The 27,117-nt window shown below is 35.9% G+C and overlaps 1 protein-coding gene and 1 non-coding gene across 2 annotated transcripts in view; one reads left to right on the forward strand and one right to left on the reverse strand.

Moving 5' to 3' along the window:
* Nucleotides 1–27,117, reverse strand: part of LOC111045521 — a 138,955-nt gene that overhangs the window by 76,102 nt on the left and 35,736 nt on the right. The window lies entirely within an intron of this gene.
* On the forward strand, nt 15,181–15,298 carry LOC120354306. The gene has a single exon (XR_005572935.1). It is a non-coding gene; the product is annotated as a U5 spliceosomal RNA (small nuclear RNA).

Raw genomic sequence — 27,117 nt, forward strand, 5'->3', positions numbered from 1 at the left:
AGATAATATGGATGCATAAAATTATTTCCACTCTCAGAAATTTAAATTATCCACACCTGACTACAATACCCTAACCTGTGATTGATCGACAATCAAACCACATTCCTCAGGTCAGACTGGCGGTCAAGCTGTCATGCTTGGCCAGCAATGAATCAATCAAATATATTAAGTAATAGATTTGGAAATATGGATATTGAAAAGATATGTCTGAAAAATATAGAATTGGGAAATTTGGTATAGTTACCAAAATAGCAGAGTGCGGCGCAGCTTACTGTCACACTTAAGAAATGTTTGTGTGAACAGTGTTATTGATTCATCACTTGAAAGAATCAAGCCCGACCACTTCTAACCTAGGGAAAGGGGTCTAATCAATCTAAAATACACTAACGCTCATTTGGTGGATAAATTACCAATATATTAAAAAAAAAATATTATGAACAAGACAATACATGATTTTCAACAGTCGTTGACCACTACTTAATAATTCTCAAAACCTGAAAATGACAATCTCAAAAGAAAGAATCTAGGAGATCCAAGGATACCCAATACGTAACTGAAATCCCCAAAAGATCAACATTGATCTTGAATACAAGGAAAATAATCCAAAACAGATTATAAGCAAGTCCACCCAAGTATTACTCAATATCCAATAAAAGAATTAATGCAAGTTCAAAAATAAAAGAAAAAGAAATTACTATTCAAGGGCTACTTGGATTACCTAAGATTCAAATACAAATCAGTGAATAAGTGATTAGGTTGCAGTCCAATTCGTTCATCTAACATCACCCCAGTAGTGTTGCGGTCAAGTGTTCCTCAAATACACTGCTCGATCATTTCCGACTCAACACGGACAGTGAAAGGAATACAATAATTCATTATCGAGAACAAACTATTATATTCCCAACCTGACAAGGATAAACGAATAACTTCCCCCACTATTCGCCGATTGTTCCAGTTTGGTAGAAAAATTGGAGATGTATTACCTCGATTCGGCGAACTTTCCAATTGGGAGTAACAAACTCTGGTAGTTCAACAGCATTCGGGAAAATTAGATGGTTATGCCATTGTACAGCCGTGGTCCAACAGATCGTCCGTGACATCAGAATCAGAATGTCGCCCAGCTCGTGGAGTGTCGGACAGTACGCCGAGAACGTGAATCCCCATGTCGTGGACCGCTTTTGCGGATTTAATAAACAAGTAACAGACGCGTTTGGTTAGCTTGGCTTGTACAAAAGTCAAACGTTAGCAAAGACGAGCATTTACTCCAATGAGACATAAATTAATAGCTAGGTGAACGGGATAATTTGGTAAATGAGTTAGGCATGTTAAAATGCCAAAAATATAAATACTAAAAGAAAGAAAAACTGTTCTTTAACAACACAAATAGCTACATTGGTTAGAGTTCAAAAACCCAAGCCAAAACAGACGCCAGCTATATCTTTTCCAAACAAGGAACGGAGCTACTTAGATTGCCTGGAAGGTAGACAGCCAGCGCCCTCTACCACTTTGTTAAACCGAACTTTATTGGATAAAGCAGTAAAAGGGAATTTATTTACCAATCGAATGATGGGCAATAAAACAGTTGAAACAATGGATTTGATAGGTTTATTTAGTTGGAGCGAAACCTCAACTACCATCCAAAGCAGTCGGCAAGGCAGACTGGCAACAAATTTAAAGAAAATTTCCCACAAAGAGTTAAAAGGGAGAAAAACCAGATGGCTTCAGCGGGAACTTTAAATAAATCAACTACCTTGTAATGGGATCATTACAACAGCCTATCCTTCCTTTCACATTGAAGGGGCAGTGTTAATTCACGGCCTATCATTCCTCATCTACGAGAGGCACTGTTAAGTTACAGCCCATCCTTCCTTTCACCGAAGAGGGGCAGTGTTAAGATACGAACTATCCTTCCTCTCCTACAAGGGGCAGTGTTAAGTTACAGCCTATCCTTCCCTTTACCTAGAAGAGGCAGTGTTAAGTTTCAGCACATCCTCCCTCTCCTACAAGGTGCACTGTTTAGATATGGCCTTTTCTTCCTCTCCTACAAGGGGCAGTGTTTAGTTACAGCCTATCCCTCCTTTAACATTGAAGGGGGAGTGTTTTTATGGACTATCCTCCCTCACCCACAAATGGCAGTGTTGAGCTACGACCTATCCTTCCTCTTACCTAAAAGGGACAGTGTTAAGTAGTAGAGGGGTTTATATACTTCAAACGCACTTTTTTGCTTGAAATCCCTCCCCCCTCTCGCCCCTCTCCCATCCCCTGTTCTGAAAATAGATTTTCCCTTCCCCTTGCTCAGTGATGACGAGGGGGGCTCTCTGTTCTAAAAATAGATTTACCCTTCTCCTGCTCCAGTGGTGATGAGGGGGATGAAGAGAGAGAAAGAGATATATCTCTCTCTCACTCTCTCTAAAAATATATTTACCCTTCCCCTGCTCCAGTGGTGATGAGGGGGATGAAGAGAGAGAAAGAGATATCTCTCTCTCACTCTCTCTCGAAATAGATTCACCCTTCCCCTGCTCCAGTGGTGATGAGGGGGATGAAGAAAGTGAGGGAAAAAATAATTTCTTTTTGAGGGGAAAAATTCCCTCTCCACATCTATACTGACAGATTAAAGTGAATTGATAAATTTCCCATCACTCTCTACATCTATACTGACAGATTAAAGTGAATTGAGAAATTCACCATCTATCTCCACATCTAATGCTACTCTCTCTCCCTCTCTCACTACATCTAATGCTATACTGACAGATTTAAGTGAATTGAGAAATTCCCCATCACTCTACATCTAATGCTATACTGACAGATAAAAGTGAATTGAGAAAGTCCCTATCTCTCTCTCTTCACATCTATTGCTTGATAATCTATTACTATACTGTCATATCAAAGTGAATCCTTATCTCTACAATAATCTAAGTTCTATAATATCCATATAGTATAGCACCTGAAACCGTAAATATTGAAAAGTGAAACAATAAAAAACCACAGCCTCGATTTTAATCTTTAATAGATCAAATTGTTTGTTAGGAAGTGTAGAAAAATGCTATAAGTTTTCAAGGCGGGGGTAATTGAATTTAACCCTTAAAGGGTTGAAAAAGGGGTAAAAATGGGTAAAATAAAAAAAAGTTATAAAATTTCGAAAAAAAATGCGAAAATAATTAATTAAAGGCCCAAATTTTTTTGAAATATTAAAAATTAGTCAAAAACCAATGTGAGATACAAAATGAGCCCAACGTAAGGGTTAAAAAGGGCACATTTATGGGCAACATTCGGTAACTTTTGTTATATTTCAATAAAATTTTTACTGCATGTGTTTAAAAGGGCAGCGATTTAAAAAATGAATTGAAATGTTTGACTCTTATATATTCCATCATCCAAAACCCAAAGGGCAGCCCTTGAGGGCAAAATGTGTATGTAGCGTTAAATTATCATAGAAATTTATTTGAGTGTTGTTTTAATGGGAAGCAACTTGAAGAATTAGAACAAAAATTTTATAAATTCAATTTTCCCTGCAATTTTATGGGTCAAAGGGCAACCCTTAAGGGCAAAAGTGCTAAATTCCATTTGATTTTCATGAAATTCTTTTGTCGTTAGTATTTTTGTTTGTCAATACAAGACTTCTCAGCTTAAAATTTATGGACAAAATTGGAGCAATTAAAATTTAATTTAGGGCTAAAAATGGCCATGTTATAAGATACACGGGTCCTACATGGGGAAAAAAAGTTTCGGAAAACTCGTGGAAATGGCGGCAAACATATGTGTAATTTTATTGTATACTGAATACATTTCCCACTCTTATTTTCTCTGGAAAACTGTAACATTCGTTGAAAAAATGCACGTTTCGAATTACATAAAATTGTCTGGATCAAAAAGTGTACTTAGCAAGTACATCAGAATTTGTGTGAGTATGTGAAATTATATGTTCAAGCACCTGCTATTTGGATTTTCAGTTCGGAAATTTCCCTCGCTTTCCACAGGCCATTTTCTTCCAGCCAAAAAAAAAAGTTTTTTTCTTGGTCATAACTTTCCTTTGAAGAATGTTAGAGACCTTTAACTGGTCTCAAATTGAAGCAAATTTAAATATTTTAAAAAAGGTCCCCACAATTTTTTGTGTACAAATTGCCATTTCTGAGAAAATTGGGGGTAAAGAGTGAAAAATGAGAGTTGTCAGTGACAGCGCCATCTTTGATGAACTGTAACTATTTTCCCAATAGCCGCAAAAAAAAGCTGATTTTTTTCCAGTTTCAATTAGCTTTCTTTTAAGCCATTAAACTCCATTTTCTGATGTGTACTTTTCGATTTATTAAGGGAAAACCGTGGATTTGAGGGGTGAAAATTCAAATTTTCAAACCACTGTAACTCCAAGGGAAAGCATTCTCAGGAAAAGTTGTAAAGAAGTTTTTTCTTCAAATAATATGTAGAATACGATCCCGTTATTTATTTCTTATTTTCCCGTTATGGCTTACGGGATAGGGTTACCGCCCCACGGGGGGGAGAGTCCCCACCCTTAAATATATAGCGAATACTTAAAACATACTAACAAAACATTTCAACTACAAAAAGTTTTAAATAAACCTGAGAAAATTTTATGCAAGGTCTAAAGCTTCAGGTGCTATACTAATATTATGCTTGGTTTCCAACTGACAGTCAAGAGTTCAATCAAACTGTTTATGCTTGTGTGAAAAATTGAGCTCTTTTGCTGTACAAACATCCTAGTCATTATTGTTAAAGTGTTTTCTCCGGCGATATATAAGTATAATTGGAATGAGCTAGCATATCTAAAAATACTTACATATTCTCAGACCTATTTCACTTGGGGGGCGGGCTATCTTAATACTCAACGCCTATAGTTACCATGAAACTGTCTTAAGACAAGAAAACCGTTGAAGTTCACTGTGCTTCAAATTTCTCTCTCTCATATGCCAAGTGTTATCTTTTCACAAGATTTTATGTTTTCGGAGACAATACAAACCCTTTATACTGGGCTAAACCCATTTTTGTAGTTATAATTTCAGCAACCTGATTTTCGGAAAGGTTATGTTGCTTAGCTTCTATCCAATTCATATTAAAGCTGACGCATGTGTATCTGCTCACAATATCGTAAGCTATCTTATGGATGAATGAATTAAGATAATGTATGAATGCAGCCGAACATTGCAGTCTCATAACAGACCCCTCTTCCGAATTTTTAATTGCCTCAGCTATTTCATCACGAACACTTTTCACAGCGACTTCCATCTCATTTTTCTTAATAAAATCTCCTATATCATTTTTAGTTGAATACTTGTCTGCAATTTGATTAATCAGAATAGCAATAGCATCTTTTGTAATGAATTGTTCAATACCATCCATAATATTAGCTTTTATTGCACTTGCCATATCAGATAATCGTTTTTCAAACTCTTCCTTTGTTAATGAAGAACTAGTCAATTTCTGCAAAGTGGATTCTAAATATTGCTTATCAATTGGCAATGGGTGTGTTCCATTTACTTTAGTAAAAATTTCTGTACTAAGCTGTTTTAATTTAGTATTGAGGTAGTTTCTGTCCAACATCTCCAAATTCTTGATTTTATCTGATATGGCTTCTAATTTCTCATCTAAATAACCTTTATTAACTTTATCATTGTTAATACTGTCCAACTGGGATGAAAAGCTGTCTGTTGAAGTTTTCACTTCTCTCAGAACAGATTCTAAAGTTGGAGTTCTCTCTGCAATAGCTTTATCAATATTGCCACTAAAATTTTGTAATGAACTGAGAATATGTTCTCTTTCAATTATGCTCACACCGATATTCTTAGTATTCTCCGAAACGAGTTTGGTTATTTGTGAATCTGAATGAAATTTCACAGCTTCACTGATTCCTTGCTGATTTATCGATTTGATTATTTTCTGTGTTATCGAGTCAATATCGCATGTAAGATTAGCACTACTAGGTGTATCAATCCAACCGAATCGATGCAAAGTCATCGTAACACTAAACAATTAGTTTTGCTCCTTTTAGCTCTTCAATTATAGATGCAATCTCAACATCATGTCCAGTGTTGCCAGAAGCTTTTGAGGAATAGAGTAGATTTAATCTTTCCACTAATTCGTCAAAATTATCAAAGTATTGATAAATTCTATCATGAGAATTATTTTTTTTCAAATTTCAATAAAACCCATCCCTTCTTTTTACTAACTCTTTTACTGGGAAATAACTTCTGAATCATTCGCGATTTAATTCCCTGATTTCATTTAACATACCCTCTTCAATCTGAATGTATGCCTGTAATTGTAAGGATTTTTTTATACTTATCCAGATCTCTCTGATTATAAAGATTCGAATTTGGTCTTGAACTGAATAATAACTCAAGTAGACTGTTCTGAACAAAGCTCAGGCTAGAGCTACCAGAGGACTGTAATTTACTATTCGAATAATCAAATACAAATGAGGGGTAAAATTTAATCTCCAATTTGAGCCAGGTTATTTGTACAGTTAAACTCTGCATTAATGAACAATAAAAAAAGCGAAAACTCACCAGATTTAATCCAATTTTGTCTACTTGCCCTTCGAAGCCTTTATTAGGTGTTTTGGTCACATTCAGGGAGGAATGAAATCTGGGAAAAAGACAGGTTTGCTTCCGGGCAGCCTTTTCACGTTCAACTTGCAGGCTCTGTATTGTATTTTGAACAAAGCTCAAACTGATTCTTTATAAATTCAAATCCGATTCAAATTAATTCAATTTAACACTATTTACGCTGTTATACTCATAATTCACACATACTACACTCAAACAATTATCTACAAGAAATTTCCGATCAAAATTACATGACAAGATACAAATTTGATCTTGTACAACAATGGGGTGACAAGACAAGAACGACTGAACAACGAAACAAGAATGACTGGGGCTTTTTTTTCTCGACAAGCCAACAGCTGGACAGTCGGCACTGGTGCCAACAAGCCTGCTATTGGCAGAACTGTAGTCAGGGATTTGGCGCTACAATTCGAATGCTCTGGCCAAATCATACCCCCGCCTCTGAAAAACTATTTTTCAGCCAAGTTACAAAAACTGAAAAAACCAAGGAAAGGAAAATCCAGACATGCCAAAAAGAACAAAAAAAAAAAACACCAACACCGAAAAGCAAAACAAAGGAAAAATGCAACAAGCACAACGACTATTGAGTTGGGAGTGGATACAATTTTGTTACTGGTCTTTCATAAATACCAGTTTTCAGGCAAACACTCGCCACTCAAACCTTGCCGTCACTTCCCGGAAACACTTGCTCAATGACACCCAGTGGCCACTGCAATGGAGGTGTGTTCGGTTGGTCTACTACCACAACCGTTCCCACACTGTTAGAAGTGGGAGATTTCAACCATTTTTTACAACTTTGAAGTTCGTGCAGGTACTCTCTTCTCCATCGGTTCCAGAACGATTGAATAAGTTGACCAATCAATTCATACCTGGTGAGACGATTCACAGGGACACTGTCCACGTCCCGCATGGGAAACGATTTCAACGGTGTTAGAGTCAAAAAGTGCGCTGGGGTTAAAGCCAGCGGTTCACATGGATCCTCACTCAGTACACACAGTGGGCAGGAATTTAGGACACCTTCAATCTGCATCAATACAGTGTTCAATTCCTCATAGGTGAGAAGTTGATTGCCAATTACTCGGAACAGATGCAACTTTACAGATTTGACATTTGCCTCCCACAGACCTCCAAAATGTGGTGAACCAGGGGGAATGAATTTCCAATCAATCTTCTGTTCAGCGAGTTGACTAGTCAATGTGGTTTGAAACTCGGACGAATTCAAAAGTTGAGATATCTTTTGCAACTGTTCCTTGGCACCTACAAAATTAGTACCACAATCGGAATACATCACACGACAGGGTCCACGACATAACAAAAAATGACGAAACGCAGCTAAAAACATGGGCATTGATTGATCCAATACCAACTCAATATCTACCACCTTTGTTGCCATACACACAAACAGACAAATGTAGGCTTTCAAAACACAAGGATTACGACGTCTTGTCATAGTAATATGCAAAGGACCAGCATAATCCACACCACAATTTTCAAATGGTTTGCATTTTGACACTCGACAAGCAGGCAGGTCACCCATTTTCGGAATAATTGCATTATTACTAGGTCGAACACGGAAACAATGATTACACTTAAAAACACAAATACCAATAATAGAGCGAGCAGACAGTATCCAGAATTTCTGTCTGATCAAGGACAACAATAACGAAGGTCCAGCATGACAGTTCTTCTTGTGATGATAATCAATCAACATCGATACGAAAGCGTCGGATTTTGGTAAGATCATCTGATGACAAGTCTCAAATTCCAGTCCAGCATGAGACAAACGACCGCTGACGCAAATCACACCTTTATCAATGAATGGAGACAGGCGACGTAGGCGCATAGAACAATCTTCTCCCTTCTCCAATTGCACAAATTCAGATGAAAAATGTATCTTCTGTACCACTTTACATGGATACCTCTCAGCAACATCGAAATCTGATTCTTCTGATTGGGGTAAGATTCGTAAGAATTTGAAAACAAGAATTACAATTCTCAAAAGACGACCATAATCCGAACAACGACCAATCAATGAATATACTGCATTGCTGTTACAATCAGGAGATTTTGTGACTGTCAACACTGACGGTTTTTTCGCCTCCGGTGGATCCACAATCTCTTCCATTTGAGTTCGGACGGGCCAATCGCATTCGTCCTCTACTATCCATGATGGACCTGAGAGCCACAACGGAAAGTTCACAAGCTCAACTGGTGATAAACCTCTAGACAAACAGTCAGCAGGATTTTCAATTTCGGCAACATGCATCCACTCCTGTATACAAGAATCCTGTACCAAAATTTTGAGTTATTAAATGGAATTTATTCTATGTTAAGTTAGTAGTTTTCAGTTCCCATGAAGATAGTAAATTTATTCTTGTTCATTGGCAACTTAGCCAGCATTTCTAAAATCATTATAATTATGATCAGAATCTTATTAAATTCCTTGGTTCCCACGATCCCACTTGGAATTATCTGTTCTCACGACGATCTAGACGCCAGAAGTATGCTGAATCAATCCCATAGTTCCAAACTTGCAAAAGGGAAATAACTATTCTCTCCTAGTTTCCTTCTTGCTTGAACGTATCACCTTCCTTATTTACTGAGGAGAAAGAGAGTGGGCGAAGAGAAACTCACAGGCGATCAGGTAAATATTTTAAATGATGATGGCAAAACTGATCAGTCTGGAAGCCTCTGAAAACTAGAAGAGCGATCATTCTAATCCCAGCTGTCATAGTGTCAACTGTTTCTTGAGATTTTCTTACAATTTCCAGTAATATGTTTTCGTTTGGGGGTACATTCTCATTCTCTCCAGGAGATTGATTGTCCAAGTAAATCGGACATTTAATGTAAGAGTAATATTTAGAAGTAAAGTCCCTCTTATAGAATATAATAATGGGATGAATTAGGATGACGATGGATTCCCTCTATACTTCGCATCTCCAATACCCATTTTGGGTGAGTATTTCCATTATTGTCATTGAATATGATTTATAAGTGTTCGATTTATGTATGTTAATAATATTATTTATTTCCTCATAGGAAGTGGTGAATTGTATTTATTTGATGATCTACCTAGATCATCAATTGAATACAATCCTATTAGATATTGGTAATTATTATGTTTCTAATTCTGTTGTAAATTTGTCATCAGGTTTCTGTATTGGGCTGAGAATTTCCATTGTAAAAGGGCCGGCGACTTCTTCCAACCATGGATGGATTTGTACGTCATTGAACGCTGATTAGGAGAGAACAAGACTAACTCCCTTTCGGATCTGTTGCCGCGACGACTGAACATTCCTGGAGGACGACTAATCATCTTCACCCTTCATCCATCTCCACCAGGGACTCCGGACATCGCGACGACAACTACAAGATGAGTACTTGATCTTTCCCCACCAGAATTCAATGTGTCCCTCAAATTTTGGTCTCTTAAAGACGTAAATTTGGTCTCTTAAAGACATAAATACAATTAAATTTGGTCTCTTAAAGACAAAGATAATCTTTAATTGAAGAAAGTATTTATTGTAAAGTGTTGTTTGAATTTAAATATTTAATATAGAGGCAATCAATCGTCAAATGATTTTTATTTCGGATTCCTCACCACTAGAATAGTGCTAGAAATTTCACTAACCCCTCCACCATCGGGGTCTCGCATGATTTCCAAACTTAATTATAGTTGTCTGAGAATTCAGGTTCTCAAAAGACACTATAAAATTGGTAGCAGAACGTACAGTTAATTAGTGAATTTTCTGGTTCTATTTTTGTGTTGGAATTGGAAATTTAAATTTGAAATGGGAAAATTGAATTCTGATGGAATATTATTAAATTAATGAAATTTTTAAGTGGTTTAATGAGTAGCAGGTTCCAGACTATCAGGTTCCATTAATTTTATCTAAAGTAGGAAAAATTTAAGTGATATTGAATTATCAAGCTTTTCAATTGTGAAGGAGTAATAAGTATTAATAATTAGTAGATTTGATTATAATAGGTTAACATGGCGGTTACACTGGAGATAGTGAAAACGGCATTCACAAGTAACCGTGTAATTAATTCATTTTTGTCTCATAAAATTAACCCAGATGTATTAGTAAAAGATGAACTTCTGTTCGAATTGGAAATCCTAGGTTTAGATAGATCGGAAATGCAAAGTCAGATGGTTGATTGTCTGAGAACTTTGTTTAGACAAAAGATCGCTGACCTCACTGAATGTAGACAAGTGTCCTATGAAACGTTAAGATCTCATAGCACAATAAAAGAAATTAGCTCTCGAATTCTATATTTATTGGAAGAACTTGAATCCATGTCGGAGCTGACTAGAAAAGAAATTGTGAAATTAGAATCGAAGATTCTTCATTTCATTTCAGTGATTGAACAATCTTTGAAAGCCTTTCCAACAATAACACCAGATAAACAAGGAAAATCATTGACCTTGTTGTATGAAATGATAAATATGTTGCCTTCTATCATGGCTCGTACTGTAGATTTGCAAAGTAAACAAGTTAAGAGTAGGCCTCCTTCTCCAGCTAATATGAAATCGCCTAGTGCATTCTCATTTCCCAGTACATCAAATGTTGTAGTTTCAAATCAACCAGGTACAAGTAAACTATTGAATATACCTTCTGTGAACATAATAAATTCGCCAACTGGAGAGGTGAATGCAGCTGCAGGCCCTGAAAATAATATAATTTTGAGTCAAAATCAAAATCAGGTACAACATTCAATGTATTCAAAAATACATAACCCCATTGAATCTTTGACTGAAAATTTAGTCAACCTACTGATGGTCTGAACATTCATGATTTGTTATCATTTCCAACAATTGCGCTAAAAATTCAGTCATTCTCTCAAATAGATGACGGCCAGATGCTAAAACTATTAGTGCCATTCACAGTTGGGCCTCTATGCGATAAAATCACTATGGCGATCAATTCAAGTCACTCTTTTGATAAATTCCACCAGGAGGTTCTGAACTATTTTGTACCACAGAGACTTATGTCAACAATAGTCAAAGATCGATTTTATCGACTGCAAGCGCCGGTTGAGCCTATATCAGCTTACGTGGTGTCGATAAAAGAGAGTACTTTGCTATTGAGATTGGAAAGATCAGAAGCTGAAGTCGTATCTACAATATTAAGTGGTCTGAGTCCTCACGAAAGGTCAAGGTTAATTTTCATGAACAAACCTACAACTCTAGCCCAATTAGATGAAATCTGTATCCAGGCACAAAATTTACATTTTGCAGATATCGAGAGAGATGCTTTCTATAGGACTACTAGGAATAATAACAATACACCTCAATTTGAAAAAAGACCCATAAATAACTATCCCAACAGAGGACACAGGCAGGGATTTGTATGCTATAAATGCAATGGACCCAATCACATTGCAAGAAATTGCACCAAGAATTTAAACTTCAACCTAGCCTCATCAACAAAGAAAACTCAGTGTCAAAAGTAAATAAAGTAGAAAAACAATCAAAATTGAAATCATTGAAAAATAAAATTTCTTATTCTAAGAAACGTTTCATTCAAAATTTGCAAAGAAAATCTGGAAATAAAGTGTGTGGGATGATTTATTCTAACAAAGCTCTTCCCTTTGTACCAGCGAATTTCAATAATGGTGAAACTACATTCCAATGTCTAGTTGACTCTGGTTCAGCGTTTTCAATATTAAAAGCCTCCACACTTCAGGAAATAATTAGCAGTAATAAACTTTAAGAAATTGAGATCATTGAAGATCAAGTTATTTGTTCGACTGCAAACTCTTCTAAATTAGTTATGAATACGTCGTGCATTTTGAAAATTAAAATAGGAATATTCTCATGGAAATTCCGATTTTTAATTGCTGATAACTTGCCAGTTGAAATAATTTTGGGATGTGACTTCATAGAGCACTCTCAGATCCTAGTGAATTTAATAAGAAGAAACTTTTTCTTTGACTTCAGTCCTCACTTGGAATTTCCTTTAATTAATAAAGATTTTTCTAACAATTCCGAAATTCAAGTTCATAATATCATGAAGAGACTGGCTCCAATGGACTTATCGCATTTGAGTTATTTTGATAGGAGTAGTGTAGAGAAATTGATCAGTAAACACGCAGATGTTCTGACTGAGAAAATTGGATCAACCGATCTAATAAAATATGATATTAAATTAACATCCAACAAGGTTGTCAGATCTCAACCGTATTCTATGAATCCAATGAAGTTAGAATATCTAAGAAAAAAGATTCAACAGCTACTAGATGAAGATATAATTAAACCCTCTACATCGCAGTACTCGTCACCTTGTTTATTGGTGCTCAAACCAACTCCAAATTCTTATCGTTTGTGCATTGATTATCGTCGCCTAAATAAGGTAATAGAGTTACAGTCAGCTCCATTGGGAAATCTTCACGAATGTTTTCATTATTTAAAACGGTCAAACCTGACAGTTAACCCTCAGAAATGTAACTTTGCTGCTAACAAGATCAATTTCTTAGGTCATTTGGTTTCTCATAATAGTATTTCAATCGACCAGAAAGAACAAAACCAATTGTTAATTTTCCTGTTCCAACTAAAGTGGAAGGAATTGAACGATTCTTGGGAATGGTGCAGTTTTTCTCTAAGTTTATCCCCAACTTAGCACAGATTTCAGCCCCATTGAATGCATTGAGGAAGAAAAATGCGAAATTCATATGGAATGATGAATGTCAAAAATCGTTTGATAAACTAAAACAGATTCTGTCACAGCCTCCGCTTCTAAAAATGGCTGATTTCAATGAGAAGTTTATTTTGAGCACTGATGCTTCTTCAATTGCAATAGGATGTGTATTGGGTCAGATGCAAGATGGAGCTTTTGCCCCAATCGCTTATGCATCACGCACCCTATCACCATTAGAACGAAAATATTCCACCTATGAAAAGGAAACTTTAGCTGCACTTTATGGAGTTGAGAAATTCAAATATTTCCTTGAACATACAAAATTCATTCTGAGAACTGATTGTAATGCACTGCAATTTGTCTTGAACCACCCAAAGCAACTTGGTAGGATAGGGAGATGGGTTCTAAGGTTATCTGCCTTTCAGTTTACTACAGAGCATGTGAAAGGCGTTGACAATAAGGTCGCCGATTGCTTAAGTCGTATGTTTGAAGACTCTCCTCTCGAAGTAATAGAACATAATTTATGTAGTATAAATTTAGTAGATTTCCCACTCAGTTTCACTGATATTTCAACCTATCAGAAGCAGGACGAATTTGTGAAGGAGCTAATGCAATCAGCGAGTGCTGGTAATGATATTTTTCCGTATCAAATAAAAAAGGGAATTCTAGTATGCAATGTTCGAAATTCAACTGAACCAAAAATAGTACTTCCCCAAGTTCTAAAACCTATGGTTTGCAAGTATTACCACGAATATTTGTTTGGCGCTCATCTAGGATATACAAAAACTTTGAATAAAATTAAACAGGTTTTCACTTGGAAAGGAATATCTAAAGATGTAGGAGTATTTATTAAGAACTGTAAAATATGTGCATTATCTAAACCAGCACAGAAGGCTAATTATGGCTATATGGCTTCCAGTGTTGCTTCTTACCCAATGGAGAAATTATTTATAGATTTTGTAGGAAAACTCCCAAGATCTTCTAAAGGTAATTGCATGATTTTTTGCTGTCTCGATACTTTTAGTAAGTATTGCTGGCTGATTGCAGTCAGAGAAGCCGATGCTAATACCGTTTGCAATGAACTGCAAAGGATTTTCACTAATTTCGGTGTACCTAAAATAATAGTGTCAGACAATGGACCACAATTCAAATCTAATATATTCAATAAGTTTTGTTTTCAAAGAGGCATTTTACATGTCACGTGTACTCCATACCACCCTCAATCCAACGCTGTTGAAAGAGTACATAGGAATTTGAAATCTGCACTTATTGCATTCTCTTCTCATGACCACACAAAATAGGATTTACCACTCAGTTGGTTACCTCTAGCATTTAATTGCAGCTTACATGAAAGTAGTAAGTATACCCCTTATGAGTTGATATTCAGGCATAAACCAACTCACCCACTCACGAATATATGGGTAATAGATGAAATACTGCCCCAGAAATTCAGTGAAAATACGAGAAAATTGTGGAAACAAGCTCATGAAAACCTCTTGAAATCGCAGAGTAAAGTGAAGGAAAGATTTGACTTACAAAGAAGTAGAATCCCTTTCAAAACTAATGATAGAGTTTTTCTAAAAGCTAATCCAATAAGTAGAGCTGCTGATAAAATTTCGGCAAAGTTAGCACAAAAATGGTCTGGCCCATTCATAATAAAAGAATGGATTTCACCGGTATCTGTAAAGTTATTTTCCATGGATGGAAATACATTCATACGACGTGCACATGTATCACAATTGAAATTAGATAAGAGCATTAATACAGGAGACACATAAGAAATCAGGTGGACGCATCTGAATTTCGTGACTGTAACTGTAACTGTGACTGTATTTCGTGACTGTTGTATCATGTCTTTGAAGTTGTAATAATTGAAAGTCGACTATAAACAAGAGAGAAATTTCCTAGGTAGTAATATAAGTTCTTGGCCATGATTATAGTGATAAGAATATTAGGAAGATAAGCTCTGGTTCCACTTCAAAGTCGAATAAATCTTTCGCCTATTACTAAAGATTTCCGTGGAGTGGAACACATGATGAGTCTACTTTGAATTTTTTCAAGAGTACTTATTTATAGGATAAATAAGTAGAATTATTATAATAATCGTAATTGAAGTATAATCTTATATAATATCAAGTTTTTATATATAATCAATTAAACTATATTGTTGTGAATAAGGCATAATCAGTTTATTATTGTGTCTCAAGTAGGATTATTCAGTTAGGTTGTAGTATTTTATTCACGTACTATAGTATTCATTGGCAATATAGAAATAGGTTAGTAGTGTTAATGTGTAACTAGATTAAGTATTGAATGAAAAGCTTGATATATCGATAATTCTCAGAGTAGGCTAGTTCATTGTTCTAGTAAGGTTTCATGATAATTTTGTTGATATTATGATATCGTTAAATGAGTATTTTGTGTAATGTTGACTTCGAATGGCTAGCTCCGTTCAGAGAGAATAGGATCCAGACAGAGTCAATCCAATTTTCTCTGACTGCGTTCGACGTAAGTTACTCTCGCACACTCTCTCTCACAACCTTCATGACTTGTAGTAGTAGTAAGTGTTTGCTCGGAAAACCAGTCAACGACGCTAGATTGCGCTGGGCCCGCGCTTTTCTTAGTTTCGACTGACTCCAAATGCTGTGGATTCTCCCCACACCCTTTCAATTGGCGCGCTCACCTATTCAAAATTTTGGTAGTTTTTTTTCATTGGCGTCCAACTTTCCTTTAACGGGGGGAGAATCTGTACCAAAATTTTGAGTTATTAAATGGAATTTATTCTATGTTAAGTTAGTAGTTTTCAGTTCCCATGAAGATAGTAAATTTATTCTTGTTCATTGGCAACTTAGCCAGCATTTCTAAAATCATTATAATTATGATCAGAATCTTATTAAAGTCCTTGGTTCCCACGATCCCACTTGGAATTATCTGTTCTCGATCTAGAACAGACGATCTAGACGCCAGAAGTATGCTGAATCAATCCCATAGTTCTAAACTTGCAAGAGGGAAATAACTTTTCTCTCCTAGTTTCCTTCTTGCTTGAACGTATCACCTTCCTTATTTACTGAGAAGAAAGAGAGTGGGCGAAGAGAAATTCACAGGCGATCGGGTAAATATTTTAAATGATGATGGCAAAACTGATCAGTCTGGAAGCCTCTGAAAACTAGAAGAGCGATCATTCTAATCCCAGCTGTCATAGTGTCAACTGTTTCTTGAGATTTTCTTACAATTTCCAGTAATATGTTTCCGTTTGGGGGTACATTCTCATTCTCTCCAGGAGATTGATTGTCCAAGTAAATCAGACATTTAATGTAAGAGTAATATTTAGAAGTAAAGTCCCCCTTATAGAATATAATAATGGGATGAATTAGGATGACGATTGATTCCCTCTATACTTCGCATCTCCAATACCCATTTTGGGTGAGTATTTTCATTATTGTCATTGAATATGATTTATAAGTGTTCGATTTATGTATGTTAATAATATTATTTATTTCCTTATAGGAAGTGGTGAATTGTATTTATTTGATGATCTACCTAAATCATCAATTGAATACAATCTGTAAAGTATTTGAAATTTGGGTAGATGTAAAAATCCCTAGCTGAAGTACTAATAGGTCTGAATAAAATAACTGGCTAATATCGCCAATGAGATAACAATAAAGATTAGATAGCATCCCTAGCTGAAGTACTAATAGGTCTGAATAAAATAACTGGCTAATATCGCCAATGAGATAACAATAAAGATTAGATAGCATCAGCTTGTTCTGGCTAAACGGTACAATAACCTAAAAAGGAATTGGAATAATTTTTTGCTAATAAATAATATTATTATAAAATTTTTGAAGATTGAGGTTAGGTATAAACATTCAGTGATCGGCGACCTAACGATCGACTGAGTCAAGCAACGTAGAATCTGACCAAACCCCTTGGCAGAGATCTATTGCAGCAAAACGGTATGCAATTTGAAAGAACAAATGGTCACGTGGCTAACTATTAGGAAGCATGAAATAAATATTAGTATATAGAATATTAACTAGCATGTAGAGAGCATACTTAAAAAACCTAATAAAAATAATTAAATGTATTCAGGAAATAGGAGGTTACCAAGCGCATGAATACTGAAACAATTTGCATGCACCAATCGCATAATGGCAGTTAATAGGCGGCAATAGTATGCCAATTCAAAAAATATTTATATATATTTCTATAAACGATTGGGATTTATGTAAAATCATTGTATAGTCTATGTTATAGATATGGCCTGAAGGCAAAGAAATTATTAAACATACAACATAAGTAATAATTTAATATTTTAGTACGATCTATTTGAACCTCAAATGGCGGAGGACTAGGATATTCAAATTTTATGTAAATTTGAAAGTCGGAAATAAGAATTGTAAAATTGAGAAAGGAGAATCATCACTTGCCTGCCAAATGCCATCATGAGAGGACCCTAAATATTTTAGAGCGTAATACCTTGCTATAACTTGTAAAAGCTAAAGTTAGACTGAATTATTAAATTTCTTAAAAGACTTTGTGATGCTCTTATAAAGCAGAAGTCATTTTCAATTTCAAATAATTTTTGTAACCCCTTGGAAGAGACGATTCCGGCTACCATATTCCAGGACCACCAGGAGTTGGATCGACATCGACGGCTTATAAGAAGATTTCAACACGTGAGTGAGAAATATTGAATTAGTGATGGGCGCCCTTAGTGCTTCGAATTACCTAATAATCAAAGCTAGCTTGTCGAAAGGGTTTTCTTATAAATTAAGAATTTAAAAAAAAAAATACTTGCACAAGTAAATATAGTATTAAAGGTATTCTATCAAAGGAATAAATGAATCAGTACATTTCAGAAAATTCTAATAAACCAAAGAAGTATAAAATCTAGGCTATTAAAACATATGCGTATGATCTTTAATTTTGCAATAATTTGCAATAATTTGTTGTAGCTCTAATTCACTAGATGAGTTGCTCTACTTATTCCATCAGGTGCCGAATCTTGCACCCTGAGATAAAATATATATTCAATACGAAGAAATCTATTAGATATCAGAGAATGTAATATATATATTTGGATTATTAGTTGCCAATTTATCAAGTCGATCTTAAGGAACATATTTTGAATAGAATTGTCCAGGTCGACAAGTATTAGCAAGCTCATATCACGGCTACATGCAAAAGGATGCATATGATTTTAAAATAAAGGCACATGGTAATGTTTCGTGCTATAAATCTAGAGTATAATGTTTAGCCTGTGATACTTTACTGATTTCAATTATTGTTCTATTTTTATATTTTATATTTTTATCGCTCTTTATATTTTTGCCTTGATCTATTTTTTGCCTTATTTGTTAATATATGTATCAAATTGTCCATGGTGTGCAATTTATTTTATTTCCTCAACACTATAGTATAAGTATCATATTTATATATATTCATTTTTTAATGAATTACAAGAGTTATAGGGGAAGCTCATATCTGGGCCTATAAAGACTTTTATGAGACTATGTACTATTAAAAAACCACGACCTAAATTTTACAATTATATCAAATATTTCATGCTCTACCGACTGATGCCAAGCAGGAGGCTAATCATTATTTAAATATAAAGAATAACGTGACAAATCCTATTAGATATTGGTAATTATTATGTTTCTAATTCTGTTGTAAATTTGTCATCAGGTTTCTGTATCGGGCTGAGAATTTCCATTGTAAAAGGGCCGGCGACTTCTTCCAACCATGGATGGAATCTCACGTCATTGAATGCTGATGAGGAGAGAACAAGACTAACTCCCTTTTGGATCTGTTGCCGCGACGCCTGAACATTCCTGGAGGACGACTAATCATCTTCACCCTTCATCCATCTCCGCCAGGGACTCCGGACATCGCGACGACAACTACAAGATGAGTACTTGATCTTTCCCCACCAGAATTCAATGTGTCCCTTAAATTTTGGTCTCTTAAAGACGTAAATTTGGTCTCTTAAAGACGTAAATACAATTTAATTTGGTCTCTTAAAGACAAAGATAATCTTTAATTGAAGAAAGTATTTATTGTAGAGTGTTGTTTGAATTTAAATATTTAATATAGAGGCAATCAATCATCAAATGATTTTTATTTCGGATTCCTCACCACTAGAATAGTGCTAGAAATCTCACTAACCCCTCCACCATCGGGGTCTCACATGATTTCCAAACTTAATTATAGTTGTCTGAGAATTCAGGTTCTCAAAAGACACTATAATCCTGTATTTTTGCGACGCGATTACCAACAAAAGTTTGCAATTTCGCGGATGGAGCATTAATCCAACACAAGGTGACTGTCGAATCAGAGAGTGCGACAATACGAGACACATGACAACGTTCACTAATAATAGTGACTACTGAATTCATGAGTTCTGCCAACAAGAGTGCCGCACACAACTCCAAACGAGGTATTGAAACAACTTTAGATGGTGCTACCTTGGACTTTGAACACAATAATACAACTCTTGGCTCCTCGCTCTCCTTCTGCGACTTCACATAGATAACTGCACCATAACCAGACAATGATGCGTCACAAAAACCAATCAAACTGATGTGAGAATTCTGAAACAAACCAATGTGACGTGGAACAGCAAATTTCAATAATAGAGGCAACTCTTTTCGACAATTCTCCCAAATAGTGCAGATAGACTCAGGCGGCTTCTCGTCCCAATCCACTCCCAATTCCCACAGTTTCTGGACAAGACATTTTAGAAATAATTTAAACGGTGACAAGAGACCAAGTGGATCATAGATATGAGCCATCACTGACAGAATGGAACGCTTAGTAGCGACGACCTCACCACTCTTGACTGAAAACTGAAACAGATCAGTACTAGGTTGCCAATTCAATCCCAAGATAGCCAAGGAGTTGTCTGCTTCAAAATCCTTGTACAAAAACGATTTCTCTTCCTCCGAGAATTTCTCCAACATTGATGGTGAATTTGAAGTCCACTTTGTGAGCAAGAAACCTCCTCCCTCAAACAGCTGCTTGGACTGACGATACAGCTCCGCGGCCTCTGACTCTGTGGCGACAGATGTAACTAAGTCGTCCATCAGCATGTCTCTTGGTATTCTCGCCTTGGATGCTGGAAAACGATTTCCATCCTCCTCTACAAGCTGGTGGATGGTGCGAAGCGCCAAATATGGAGAGCTTGAAACACCAAAAACAACACAATTGAGCTGATAAATTTTGATTGGATCCTCCGGCGAAAATCTCCACAATACACGCTGGAAACGATGGCAGGAATCCTCCACTAATATCTGTCGATACATTTGTTTAATGTCGGCAGTTAGTGCGATTGGGATCAAACGAAAATTAATTAACAAAACATAAATGTCAGTCTGCAATTTGGGACCAGCATGAAGAACCTGGTTCAATGACAAACCCGATGATGTTCTGGAACCAGCATCAAATACAATTCGGATGGGCGTGGTAGTGCTGCTTGCTCTCACGATGGCGTGATGCGGTATGTAGTAACCACCTCGGTCTGTCTGATCTGCTACAAACGACATGTGACCCTGACGTAGGTAATCAATCAATATTTCATGATATGGAATACAAGTATTGCTGTCAAGCTCTAGACGTCTCTTCAAAGTCAGCAGTCTGCGTTCGGCGACAGCATACGAATCTCCCAAGCTGCTGGGCGGCTCCACAAATGACAAGGCAACAACAAAACGACCAGAATTCACACGATGTACAGACTTCCGAAAATTTACCTCACACTCCAACTCTTCCGGTTTCAGTTGACAGCTTGGTGCAGGGCACGATTCCAACTCCCAAAAACGTTCCACAAAACTATCCAACGATGGACTACTAACGAATGGACTACAGATGGCTGTAAAACAATTCGACACATTCGTTGTTGAAGTGAGAATCGGCGCTCTCCCCATCAGAATGTGACCAAAGACACTATTAACAGTCATCCATTCATGTGATTCACCTATACTAGGACTCCCACGTAGCAAGTGAGGAACTAACTCCGCACCAATGATGCCATCTATTCTACTAGGAAGGTAGAATTTGTCGTCAGCCAGTGTGAGATTTTCAAGATGATGAAGTTTGGATCTGTCGATTTCACAAGAAGGCAACTTGTCGATGATTTTATCTACCACTGTGGCATCCATCGAAAACTTGATGGTAGGATCCAACTTCGACTGAATTGACACACAAGTACGACCTCGAACTTCACTAGTACCACCACCGAATCCATGAACAACGGTTTTCATGGGCTGAAATGGTGGTCTCAAACGCCGACACAATTTGGCTGTAACAAAATGACACTGACTCCCGGTGTCAACCAAGAAACGAACATCACAAAGCTGATCATTACAATCTCGAACATGTGCAGTGACGGTGGACAACACAACGGTCGAATTTTCTACATCGTTGGATGTAGAACAACAACTAATAGGTGATGTGCCACCTGCCTTGGAGTTCAACGAGGACGCAAAACCTTCATTGGAACTTGATCTGGAAAAGTGCAATAAAGAATGATGAGATTCTTGATATTGAGCACACTGAGTTTTACTACGACAATCTCTACTCAAATGATCCACATTAAGACAACGAAAACAACAAAACTTTTTTTTAAGCAAACAATAACGATCCCAAGGAGTCATTTTCAAGAAACTTGCACAATCTACTGACCTATGACCCGGTTTTGAGCACTTCAGACAATTTTGATTTTTACTAAATACATCGTTAGATGAATCATTAGATTGAACCACAAACAACTTTGATTTATTATCCTTTTCGTGCCTCATATTAAACGATTCAGTCTGTTTCTCATCAGAAGGAAGAGTCTTAATTTGCTTTTCAATGAATTTGACATAATCGGTATAAGTTGGCATAGCCTTGTCACGGACGGCCGATTCAAAATTTTTACGAGAACTTGGATCCAGCAATCTCAAGCCATGATAGAGGAATATCGAGTCTGACAAATCAGTGAGTCGCAATCTCTTTACTGCATTGATTGAACAGCAAAACCCATCCAAAATCGCAATACAACCTGCCTTTGATTCTGATTTTATTGGACGAAATTCAAAAATTTGTTTAAAATAGGCATCGACTTGTGCCTGTGGATCGTTATAGTGGGTCAATAATGCCTGCCAAATTATTTGATAATTGTTAGCCAATGGTGACAAATGATGACGAATATTTGCTGCTTGTCCAGTAAGTCTACTTACAAGATATTGGACCTTCTGCTGATCGTTCAAACTCTTGTTGTCATGTACCAATGCCTCAAATAGTTCATGAAACACTGACCATTGAGTCTGGTTCCCATCAAATTTCGGAAGGTCGATTTTGGGCAGTACCGACTTGGACACGACCGGCTGTGCACTAGCTGCTGAAGCTGCCGAAGATTGAGCAATAGCATCAGTCGCCTCTTTCTGTTTGAGAGTGTTAGCCGCTACTTCAATATATTGGAACAGATCTAGATGTGAGTCGTTGAATGCTACAACATAGTCTATATTCAACTCAAGTTCCAACTCATCAACCACTAATTCTGTATTTTCATAATCAGAAATGGTCTGAGACACTCGAGGATACAACACTAAAAATTGCTCAGCAACTTTTGGATCAGAGACATTTTTAGACAGTTCATAAATTCTTTGCAATCTGGCATACAATTGTTCCAGTTTAGCGTGATGCACCCTGATTTGTTTCTGTAATTTTTCCTCCATCTTGAACTCATACACAAAACAATTCAGCCCCAACAATACAAAACAACAGACAATAAAACAAGAATGAGTTCAAAACTAAATGGAAGGAAGAATCACGACTAGTAAGTTATCAAAGTTAAACTTTGATTATCAATTCACAAGATAAGTTACTGCTGAAGACAAAACTATATGATTAGATAATGTTCTTCCAACAACTCACAGACAAACGATAACTTGTTGAATTGAACAAACAAAATCATGCTGTGATTAACCTTCACTAACATGTATAACAAAATGGACAATACAAAAATCCAACAAACAAACAAATTCCCGAAAAAGAGCACAATGAGCCTAGTTTCAGGAGAATTACAATTTAAATTGAAATAAGTTTAATTTCAGACAAATACAAATTGACAAGAAACCTTGCTCTTAGAACAAGGCTACAACAAACTAAGTTGAGCATGGATCAGACCATTCTCAACATGCCAACACTGGACAAATACAAAACTGCTTAAATCCAATGTGTGTGAATTAATTAATTACAAATTTAAATTCATCACGGTTAGGAGGACCAAAAATGTTCTGAAAAAAGCTCAGGCTAGAGCTACCAGAGGACTGTAATTTACTATTCGAATAATCAAATACAAACGAGGGGTAAAATTTAATCTTCAATTTGAGCCAGGTTATTTGTACAGTTAAACCCTGCATTAATGAACAATAAAAAAAGCGAAAACTCACCAGATTTAATCCAATTTTGTCTACTTGCGCTTCGAAGCCTTTATTAGGTGTTTTGGTCAGATTCAGGAAGGAATGAAATCTGGGAAAAAGACAGGTTTGCTTCCAGGCAGCCTTTTCACGTTCAACTTGCAGGCTCTGTATTGTATTTTGAACAGAGCTCAAACTGATTCTTTATAAATTCAAATCTGATTCAAATTAATTCAATTCAACACTATTTACGCTGTTATACTCATAATTCACACACACTACACTCGAATAATTATCTACAAGAAATTTCCGATCGAAATTACATGACAAGATAAAAATTTGATCTTGCACAACAACGGAGTGACAAGACAAGAACGACTGAACGACAAAACAAGAATGACTGGGGCTTTTTTTTCTCGACAAGCCAAAAGCTGGACGGTCGGCACTGGTGCCAACAAGCCTGCTATTGGCAGAACTGTAGTCAGGGATTTGGCGCTACAATTCGAATGCTCTGGCCAAACCATAGACCATGTGTTAAACGAAATCTTTCATTATAAATATTTATATAACCATTATCGAATATTACTTGCTGATTTCCAATATAATACACATCATCTTTAGAATTGTATGAAATTCCATAACTAATTGAATCATCCAATTTTTCTGCATGAAACGTTTTTAGGTATTGTGACAGCAGCTCATTGTTTTTACTAGAACCAAGTAAACTGTTTTCAAATTTAGTTGAACTTAAAAGATTCCCTGTTGAACTCCCATAGCTTTTATCATAACTCAACTCCTCATCATCAATCTCCATACTCTCTTCTTCCTCTTTTACTTCTTCCTTTTTTTGTTTTACACCATGATAAGAGTGAAAACTAGATTTGTTTTTTCCCAGTTCAATTATGGACTCTATCAATGGTGAGAGCGTTTTCCTATTGTATTCCTCCGATCGTTTTTCAAAATAAAGTGAGCTTTTATGCTTGTCGCTGATTACTTTTCTCAAGTTCTTAATCTTATCGATTAAACCAACATTCTTTCTATTCAGTTTTCTGCTGCGTGTTTTGGACAACATGACTGTACAAAGAATTAATCTCTACTTAACGGTAAGAAACGTATCGAGCAAATCTCGGTACTTTCTGCTATTAATTCCTCACTCGGTCATAATAGTTACAAAATTATGAGGTTTACGATCTCAAACTTTATGACAAAGTTTACTGAAATCTGTATAAGAAATATCTCCTCCAACATGATCTCTGTGAATTAATTTGAGACTCAATAAATCTATCTTAGAGATTATAATCATATTTGCATTGTCCCCAGTGAAATGTTTCTGTGTAGCTCCATAACTCTGAATAGAATATGCCGTGTTAATATTACGATGTCGGCCCATAGTAAAATATTCTCTTATTTGAGGTACATGATTAAGTTGTAAATTGTCAAATATAATTAAAGAATATTCTGATATTTTGTTTGGATGTGATATAGATTCAGAATTGTTGTTTATATGAAATTCAATATCCTTCATTTTTGAAAAGACTTTTCTCAAAAACAAGTACTTATCTTGATACTCGCTCTTCGTATGCAAGTATATAGTTTTAAATCTCAACCCATTCTTTGAAAAAATTAAATTAAATAGCAAATTGGTCTTACCAAAGCCTGAAGAGCCTATTATAAGGATCCTTGCATTATGAGGTAACAACTTACCATTTTTGCACCATGTTGGGATTTCTTTCTGTCTTATAATATTGTCGAAATTCACTATCGGGATATTACTCATGTTAGACACGTGTACAGCATGTGATCTGATAAGGAACTGATCATTTTTCGTAAGTTATCAAAGGAGGGTGTGTGCCAGCCACCACATGGGTGTCTGAGTGTGTATGGCTTATGACATTGGAATGCAGTCGACATGTGCTCGCTGTCACTAGCAAACTGATAGAAGTTTCTCACTTCAATATATCATTCCCTCTCTCTCCCACACCCTCTTTACGAGAATGCATCTGCTGCTCCTCCTTATCTAAGCCTTAGCGAAAGCAAATTATGAAAATGAAACTACAGATTGGAATGAAACTGAGAGGCATTTTTTGATAAAGACATATTATATTTACACCAAATATTCGTCATATTTACACTGAATGGAATGTATATATGATATTACAATAGATTATTTTTCATCTAATAGTTGACTTCTACTAATATAACTAGGTGTTGGAAATCCAATCCACTTAACAAGCAATCTTTCTGTCATGCTTTGATATTTTTTCAATCAGATATACTTGTCTCTCCGATTTGTTTAATTGTGTTCTTTTAATTTCTTCTCCGTAAAACCTACCACTAATTACTTCTCCATTTAGATCTTGCAAGCTGTATGTTACAGGTTGAGAAGGGAATATAGAATCACAAAATACTCTTTGCTCCAATTTATGTTAAAAGATTTATCAAAAAAACCCTTTTCTTTGAGATTCGTACAACATCTCCTAGCTTAAATTTTGGTTTTGAATTTTTCTATTAATATCGTCTATTGAATGCAGAATTCAAAGACATTAAAACATGATTACAATCTTTTTTCCTCACATCTTTAGGTTTCATTCTAATTGAAGTGTGCATTGTTGCATTATAATCATGAACCAAACTGTCCAGTTGCGATATCCAGTTTTTGGTTCCATGTTCAGTTAAATATCTATAAATTTTTGCTTTAATTGTTCTATTAAACCTTTCAACTATGGAAGCTTTCTTATCGCTAAAAACATGGTAATGTTTAATACTGTATCTATCTAATAGGGCTTTAACTTTTGAATTGAAGAATTCTGTTCCCCGATCTGATTGAAACAACTTAACTCCCTTATTTTTAGAAATAATTGGTTCGAGTGCATCAAATACAGATTGACTTGACTTGTCTTTTGATGGTCCACAATATGCAAATTTTGAAATACAATTAATAACAGCTGAGATATACCTATAACCTTTATTAAAACGTGATAAACTGCTCATCTCAATGAGATCGGCTTGAAGCAAGTCTTTTCCACTTTTCAACTCATATTTGCGAGTGGGATAGTTGACACGTGGTACGCTATGAAGTTCCAACACTATCTTAGATCCAATAATATTCATATTTACAACATGAAATCAAAATTAGTGGTGATGGATGATCGTCGCGGGACATACTGAGCAATCAGTTCAGAGCGTTGTCAGCACTCTATAATGTCCAAAAGGCAAAGTGTCCATTCTCTGCAATGTATCTCTTATCGTCATATGGTCTCAAACAGATTCTTGCACATTCAATCTGATATATGGTGTGATTATAGGACCTCATCATATTGAATTTTTCAATGTGTTCACAATGTTCAATCAACGATTTCTTATATTAATTAAAATTAAGTTTTCTACATTTCACTCCGGTCTGTACACCCTTTGCTACACATTTATTTACAGGTTCTTTATTCTCATTACATACTAGATACGAGTAAAGTTTAGATCAAAGCCCTATAAATT

The sequence above is a fragment of the Nilaparvata lugens genome, chromosome 14, assembly GCF_014356525.2.
Source record: "Nilaparvata lugens isolate BPH chromosome 14, ASM1435652v1, whole genome shotgun sequence".
Classification (NCBI taxonomy): Eukaryota; Metazoa; Arthropoda; class Insecta; order Hemiptera; family Delphacidae; genus Nilaparvata; species Nilaparvata lugens.